The sequence below is a fragment of the Ananas comosus genome, linkage group 2 (genome assembly GCF_001540865.1).
Source record: "Ananas comosus cultivar F153 linkage group 2, ASM154086v1, whole genome shotgun sequence".
Classification (NCBI taxonomy): Eukaryota; Viridiplantae; Streptophyta; class Magnoliopsida; order Poales; family Bromeliaceae; genus Ananas; species Ananas comosus.
Genome location: NC_033622.1, coordinates 10526313 through 10534875, shown reverse-complemented (window position 1 = coordinate 10534875; position 8563 = coordinate 10526313).

The following is an 8563-nucleotide window of genomic DNA, read 5'->3' as shown; positions in this document are numbered from 1 at the left end:
ATACTCTTATAAGTACGATCGCCCTCGTACTCATAAGTTGTTTTCGATGATAGAGTTTCCGAATCGACGATCCATACCGTTAAACATTATCTAGAGCATTTAAAACTTTTAGAAATCAAATTTTATAATTTTTTGATATCATCTACCTTACGATCAAAAGGTCACAAAATTGACAATTTTTAACGGTCGGTATAAGATACATGGTTGTTTAATGATGTAAAAGAATCGGAATCAGTTGAATTTTTGATAGAAGATTGTATTCACTATCTAGATAAAGATCAATAACTCCGATCTTAAATTGAAAGATCCGATCATCTACTTTTAGGACGTCGTTCGATTTCGACCGTTCATTTTATACCCACTTGATGGACTTTATTATGATTTTAAAAAATTACGAAATTTATTTTCTAAAAGTTTCAAATATTCTAGATCATATTTAACGAAGTGAATCGTCGATTCGTAAGCTCCATCATCGAAAACAACTTATGAGTATGAAGGGCCCCATACTCATAAGAGTATAGTAGCCCTACTCTATATATATATATATATATAGAGTTGAGCTAGAATACTATCGATAGCAAACGGGCTCCGTCACCCATTTGTTTTCGATGATGGAACCTCCAAATCGACAATTGGCACCGTTGAACATGATCTATAACAGTTGAAGTAGAAATCAAATTTCATACATTTTCGATATTGTTCTCTTATCCATCGTGTGGACACAAAAATGAACGGCTGAAAATGAATATTCATTAAAAAATGATGATAAGAGTCTTGTAATCAAGATCAAGAGTATAGATCGTGTTTTAAATAGTTTAAAGAATTTTCTAACAAAAATTCAATTGATTTGGATATCTTTACGCCGTTAAACGAGAAAATGCCTCATATCGACCATTAAAATTACAAATTTTGAAACCCTTTGATCATTAGGCAAATGATGTCGAAAAGATTTGAAATTTAATATCTAAATACTTCGAGTGGTATAGATTATATTCAACGGTGCCGATCGTCGATTTAGAGGCTCTATCATCGAAAACAAATGGGTGGCAACGGAGGCCGTTTGCTATCGATAGTATTCTAGCTCAACTCTCTCTCTCTCTCTCTCTCTCTCTCTCTCTATATATATATATATTATTTCGTTAAACATAATAAAAAATGCAGCAACTATAAATACGTTATTTGGTTATGTGTGGTTGACAAATGTATTTACAAAATTTTAGGATTTTATATATGGAATGATAAAATTACACTCTATATAGGAAAAAAAAATTATTTTATGTTAGGAAAATTATTATGAGCCATTTGGTTCGATATAATTATAAATACAGTGTAGGTGAGATGCATGCAGTTTGAGATATATCAGTTATAATTATATATATTTCGTTTGGTTAGATGCATTTAAAAACATTGCAACTATAAATAAATTTATTTATCTGTATGTAATTGAGAAGCTTGCGTACAATTATATTGTAACTACGTGCAAATGAACAACTCCTAAAACTTGATGAAAAGTTCATAGGCATGCAATAAAATAAAATTAAGTCAAGTACATCAAACATTACAATTATGCACAGGAATTACAAAACAGACGATGTTACCTCAGCCTGGGACAGGTGGACGGGTAGGAATGGGCCGCAGCCAACAAGCAACAGGTTCTTGGATCTAGTAGTTTGTTGGTCGGTCAGTTGGGAGATAAGAAACGGAATGATCTTTAGAAATGTCCCGCCAGACCCCCTACTAGCTGCCCAAAACCTGAAACATTTAATTGATGAAACTTTGGGAATATCTTCTATCAGCTAATCGAGTTATTCGCAGGCTGTAGACCTCCCAGCATTTACGATTTTTTTTTTTTTTTGGCTTTTCTCTTCCCCTCTCGAGGTCTCGGCTGTCTTACCCCATGTAGTCCTAATTCTGTTTGTTGAGTGAATGAACGCCGGAAGACATTGCCGCCGCAGAGTCCAGACACCCAGCAAAGTGACTGCCGCGGGGAGCCATCGGCACAAGCCACCGTAAAACGCTTATCTTACCCATGGCATGAAAAACCGCACATGCACCTTATATATATATATATATATATATATATATATATATATATATATATATAACAAAGCTAACAAGATCAAAATAACATCTTGTGTAAATATTATATGGTCGGGAATACACGTAGACGACCAAAGCATTATTTTTTTTTAAGGCAGAGGGCATGTAAATACCAACTCTATAAGAGTATTTGCATGCCGTATACAAAAATTTTTTGGTGTACTTCCTATTAATTTCTTAAGCTAGATATATACAATCTACACTGTATGAAAATCTCTTTTTAGTAATCCTAAACCAATTGTATATTGTATCTTGTGAAATAATAAAGAATTAAACTAAATAGACCAGCCGTCCCTAGCGCAAGTGGCAAAGGCTTGATGGTTGGTACCTGAGGTCCCAAGTTCGAATCCTTGTTGATTCATATTTCCAGCTAAGTTTATGGGCACGTAATATAGTAACTTTATACAACAATAATGTTCATATATATATAGAGAGAGAGAGAGTTGAGCTGGAATGCTATCGATAGTAAACGGGCTCTATTGCCATCCATTTGTTTTTGACGATGGAGCCTCTAAATCGACGATCGACACCATTGAACATAATCTGTACCACTTGAAATATTTAGAAATCAAATTTTATACTATTTCGATATTGTTTAATTTCTTGTCCATCAAGTGGGCGTAAAAATGAACGACTGAAAATAAATATATTCTAAAAAATGATGATAGAAATTTTATAATCAAGATCAAGAGTCTAGGTCTTGTCCTAAATAGTTTAAAGAATTTTCTAACCAAAATTTAATTGATTTGGATAGCTTTATACTGTTAAACGAGAAAACGCCTCATATCCCCTACTATTAAAATTATAAATTTTGAAACTCTTTGATCGTTAGGTCATGATGTCAAAAAGATTTAAAATTTGATTTCTAGAGGGATAGATCATGTTCAACGATACCGATCGTCGATTTGAAAGCTTTATTATTGAAAACAAATGAGTGACAACGGAGTCCGTTTACTACCGATATATGTATTATATTAGTTTATTTACGATTTGAAAACCTTTAACTGGACCATGTTATCCTCCATAATCAATGATATGAGAGCTTCGTTTATTTCATTTGAAAATAAACTTAGCTAGAAATGTGAATCAACTAGAATTCGAATTTGGAACCTCGGGTATCAATCACCAAGCCCTTTGCCACTTGCGCTAGGGACGGTCGGTAGAAATATAGTGTTAATGTTGGTGTATAATAGGGATAATATATAACTTTATACGTATGGCTATGGCTACAAGATTTTAAAATTACGGCTTTATGCTTACAATTTTTTAATTATCAAATATATTCTTCTAAAGCTTTAAAATATTCAAATGTATCCTTACGTGTACAACTATAAGTTGGCCGCTAAATTTTAACCATTTGGACTGTTATGCCCTGATAAAAAAAATTTTATTTTTTCCGGGTTATTATTTATAGTTAATGTAGAATGGTATAAAAGTTAAAATAAAAATATTAAAATTGATAAATAATTTTGAATATAGTGAGACAGATATTTATACTGAGGTAGAACTAAAACTATCCAAAATATCTGATATCCCATATCCGATCCGAACCTTATCCAGACCTCAACCTTATCCGATAAAAAATAGATAGTATATGAGTAAAAAAAATTATCCATTAAAATTTTGAGTATTGGTCTGGATACGTTATAACCATATCCAACATGGACCCGATCTGAACCCGACCTTTTAATAGGTAGGGTCCAAAAAAGTTTCCAAATCCGGAGCCGAAACTAGACCTGAACCCGGATCCCGTGAAATACCCGATTGTAAATTAAAAAAAAAAATGAAGTTGAGGGATCAATTTCAATAGGGCTTATAGATGAAGAATTTATATATATTTTTATCCTAGTAAAAACCCTAGTCGCTTTGTTTATTCCGTTTTATTATTTTAATCCTTATTTTTTAATTCTAACTCTTTACTGCTTGAATCTATTTTTGAATGAATTTTATTGGACTGGGTACAACTAGAGGTTTAAGGTTTGTTAATAAACTATTTAATAAAGTCTACATAAAATATATGCATATGAATATCCATACCTGATCTAGACCCGACTCATATCCAACCTATACCCTGCTTTAAGCGCGTAGTATACTGATAGTCACTATCCAGACCCACTCAAATAGACCCGATGGGTATATTATTAACTTAAGCACTCATATCCAACCTATACCCGGCTTTAAGCGCGTAGTATACTGATAGTCACTATTCAGACCCGCTCAAATAGACCCGATGGGTATATTATTAACTTAAGCACTCAGATCTAGACCTGATTCGAAGTTAAATGAGTAGGGTATATATATTTTCTTTCTATCCATTTTTTTTTAGGATATGGATAAAGTATATCAACTAGCTAGAGCCGATCCGATCCACGAACACCTTCAGATTGTCACGTCCCGGATTACTCGTTTCCCCGAGCTCGCTAACAGACCCGCCGTATGCATAGGTAGTTCCCCTGTATACGAAGCGAAAAAATAGAAGTACCTGTAATCATACAATACTACAAACAGTAGTATAGAGCAGTTAGGAAAATAAACCATAAACATAAACTGCAATTCAATACATATATGTCATTCAGGGTATACAAATACTGTCTCTGGCGACATACAACAACTGTATGTAAAGGCCCAAAAACTACAACTACCTGTAGCTGGTGCTCCTCTAGCTCTGCAACTCGTCTGGAAGGGCTTTAACTCGCGACGCCCTTGCCACGATCAAGATCAGCAACAGCAGCCAAAGGCCACGGCTTTGCAAAAACAGTGGTAACAACTGGGCGTGAGAACTACTACAAAAAAAAGTAGTCCTCAATGGGTACCGTCCTCGAACTCATCGATCTATCCACAAGTCTACAAGGATAAGCAGGAATAGTAAAGAAAGTTAGAACAAATCTACAGCTATATGCCACTATACTATCATGCTCTAAATCTAACCATCTGTAGAATAGTGTCAACTCAGACCCAATCTCAAATAAAGACTGTAATCATATCCGTCCCTGGGACTGTGAACACACCCGTCCTGCGCAGTTGCGACTATACAGCTACCTCCACACTAACCAGTCCGTGGAGAGCAAGTCCAACCTGCACGAACGACACCAAGGCAAAAGCACAGCGCCCGTCTCGGGAGTGGCACTCGTGGGAGCTACCCAACCTAGTATGCAGCGTATCTCTGTCGAGCTCAATCAGGCTCTAACAAGCCAAAGTCAAGAAGCTGGGGTCAAAACAGGTCTAGAAACCAAACCCACGTGCCCTCGGCACAATCTGAGACTAAAAACAGAAATCTGGGTCCACCGTCCACCTCGACGGCACCCGACAACCTGAAACAACCTAAACTGTACTGTAAAAATAAGCTCCGCATCCCAGCACAAGCGTAAATGCTTTTTAAACTACCCCGGATATCCACCGCGCTGAAATAGTAGTGATACAATCAAACCACGACTCCTAGAGGTAAATCAAGTAGTAGAATCATATGACAGGTCGAATCGCTGGTTTTCTCCTAAGTCAAATTTCAAGTCTAACATGTATATTCAGCTAATTAATAGTCATACTCCCAATTCAGACTTTATACATGCTACAATCAATGAATTTGAGCTACAACATGATATAAAAGAACCGAAATCATACATGTCGACTACAAGCACTTAGGAGCGAAACCGATGAAACACCCACCTCAAATGCTCTTTCCCTGGCAGCAAGAAGGCCACGAATTGCTGTAAGCCTCAGCCGAGATCACCCACAACTAGCAATAAAGCTACTCGAAGGATCTACACCCAAAATCCATCAAAATCCATCAATTCACCAAATTTCAGCACTTAAGCTTAATTGTCTCAACTCCAATGTCAAAACTCACCTAATAATCTCCAATTCAGGTGAGACAAGTTTCAAATCTAGTGAATAATGATGGAGTATCAATCTCAGGTCCAAAATCCCCCTGCCTCCAAAGGTAGCATCAAAGAAAACTCATAAACTTGAAAATCTGCCCAAAACAACAGCAGCAGAGAAGAACTTAAGCTCCAACCAAGCTAACCTTTACCAAAATCTGCAATATTGTACTTCGTGGATTCCTCTTAAAATCTAGAATCCAACAAACCAAGTTTTACCGCAATCCGACCTTCCTACGTCGCACACGAGCTAAAATACCGAAGGTCGTTGCTGGAAAACTGCAGAATCAGCACTCCTCAAGCTGAATTTGTGGACCTTTGATGCAATTTGAGAAGATTTGGAGGATTGAAGAGCAAAATCAGGGTTCTCTGTGAAGAAGGGAGGAAAAGAGCATACTAGAGATGTTCTCCGTCTATTTATAGGCTGCTAGAAGGGTAAGATAAGCCCCAAGAGGAACAGTTGGTATCTGGTATCTCTGCAGAAACGGGCATTTCCGGGCGCTCGAACCCACATTATGGGCGCCCGAACCATCCAGGCTACACAAACTTCCTTATCGGACTCTCCGCCCGCGGTGTGCTATGCCCATATCCGGCTCCGGTGGACCTCACCTACCATCGGCCACGCGTCAGCACGATCGAAATTCACGAGGTAAAGTTTTCGGACCTACTTCCGGGCGCCATAAACACGGATCCGAATTGGCTTCCAGTTCTGCTCAGTTTTGCACTCAACTTCTGGGCGGCCCAAACTCTGTTCTGGGCGCCCGAATCTGGCAAAACTCCAGTTTTGCTTATTTGAGTGCGCCGAGTCTATTTTTGCATCCATTTTACGCAGAAACGACTCCGACGCAGTCTGACACTCTCCAAATGTGTCGACCAGTCACTAACACTGAAGCCAATCCTATCCAAAACTCAGAAACACTACATAAATAGAACCATTATTTTGTAGAATAAAAATTAAAGATATTTATACTGAGGTATTATTATGATATTTTAGGTAGATCATGTTTACATACATTGATTGTCAATTTGAATGCTTCCTTGTTATCCGAAACAACAAAGAAGTATTATAAATACTTCGAAAATTGTAAAAAGGGTACTTAATTTAAGATAAAGTCTTACATTATTTATACAGTCATGGTAAAAATATATAAAATTTGCCTGAATTATAAACTATTTTAATTTGACTATTTAAAATTTAAAAATTTTAAATTTATGATGCAATCTTTTAATTTTTTTATTTTAATTAGTTAATAGTATTTTAGCTTTAAAATTAAAGCTAATTACTTTAATAAATTTATAATTATAAAAATTACACGAAAAATATTAACTAAATCTATAAACATAAAAGCGATAAATTCATTTTCTAAAATCAAGTTACATTAACTGACTCAAATTAAACAAGTTAAAAAAATTAAATAATAAAATTTTAAAAAAAAAATTAAAAAAAATATTTGAATTAAAATGGTCCAAAGTTTAGAATTGTACGCTTTTTCCTAACATCTTGTTTGGTTTATTCATTTTAGACTGTAAACTCAGAATGAGATTTGTTGATTTCTGTGGTTGTTGCTTGTTATACAGGAATGAAATCATGAATCTCATCTCAGTTTGGAAAAGGAATGTTCTAATTCATTTTTGATCCAATCCGGCTTTAGATTTCAGATTAATTTATTCCAAAGTAAATCACTTAAAATCCTCTCTTGTAAATATCCCGCTCTCCTCTTCCTTCGTCAGTCATCACTATGTTCCTTCTAATCGAAACCCATCTCAAAATTCTAGATATTTATTTCAATTTTCATTTTAATAATAAATAAAATATTTTTAAATGATTAGCTATTCAATTTTTTATTTCAATCCAATTTAAGTTAATTTTTTTATTTTTATTTCAATTTTGAATCAAACAAAAACTAAAAGTCATTAACAAAGTTTTTGACAGGAAAAACTTCAAATACCACCCCTTGGTTCAGCATTTCTCATTTTAATATCTTGTGATTTAAATTGTATCACTTTAGTACTCTATGGTTTTGTTTTTTTTTTTTTTCGTTATCTTATTCATTAAATTTTTTGTTAAATCAATAAGAAAGTTGAAAATATAAAGCACTAAAGTAAAAAATTTCGTAAATTACGAGATAATAAAGTGAATATTCGGTAAACTATTGGGTTATCTGAAGTTTTATTTCTATATATTTGAACAAAAAATAAACGAAAAAAATAACGAAAAAAATACTAAAATAATTTATTTTAAATTATAAATTATTAAAAATAAGAATATTTGAAGATTTTTTTTGGGAAAACTTCAAAAACCCCCGTGGTTTCACACTTTTTTATTTTAATAGCCTGTGGTTTAAAGTGTATCAAGTTAGTACCCTGTGGTTTCTCACTTTATCACTTTAGTACTCTGTGGTTTAAAGTGTATCAAGTTAGTATCCTGTGGTTTTTCACTTTATCACTTTAGTACTCTGTGGTTTCACACTTTATCACTTTAGTACTCTATGGTTTAAAAAATCACAGGGTATTAACTTGATACAAAATTAAAACCACAGTGTACTAAAGTGATAAAGTGCAAAACCACAGGGTACTAACTTGATACA